The following is a 671-nucleotide window of genomic DNA, read 5'->3' as shown; positions in this document are numbered from 1 at the left end:
GCGGCACCCAGGTGTGCCCTGCACCCCAGCATGCGCGAGGGCTGGGCCGCGGCCTGGGCGCGCCACCTGAAGCCGGGGGGCCAGCTGGTCACGCTGGTGTACCCCGTGGACCCCGAGCGCGACGACGACACAGGTGACGGGCCCCACGGCATGGGCGGCAGCGGAGCTGGGGAGGCGGGGGAGGGCCAGGTCGACGCCCCAGCCAGGCGCGCCCTGCGTCCTGTTCCAAACGCACTTGCGTCACTCTGAGCCGTCACAGCAGGCAGCCGGCCACAGCAAGCCGATGCTCCCCACTGCCTTCCTGATGTCCTGCCCCTCGGCCCAAGGCACCCCGGCCTGCCCCTCAACCCTGTGCGCACGCCGCCCCCCCCCCTCCCCACCCTCAAGGGCCTCCTTGGGCTGTGACCCCTCAGCTGTACCGCGACCTGCTGCTACCGGCAGGTGATGGCGCGGCAAGGCGGGGCCCAACGAGGCGTGTTGTGCGGCCGCGGGGGGCGCATGTGTGGCTTGGACCCGCCTTCGCTGCGGTCCCACCATCCTGCCTGTCTTGAAACCCACATGACCTTGCTTGCTGCATGCCAGCTTGCAGGGACACCTGGCCCCCACCCCACCCCAGCTCTGCCCCAGACCCCTCGCTCACACCCGGCTCGACTGCGATGCCCCCCCCCCCC

The sequence above is a fragment of the Monoraphidium neglectum genome (assembly GCF_000611645.1).
Source record: "Monoraphidium neglectum strain SAG 48.87 unplaced genomic scaffold scaffold04130, whole genome shotgun sequence".
Lineage (NCBI taxonomy): Eukaryota > Viridiplantae > Chlorophyta > Chlorophyceae > Sphaeropleales > Selenastraceae > Monoraphidium > Monoraphidium neglectum.
This window is presented reverse-complemented; position numbering follows the sequence as displayed.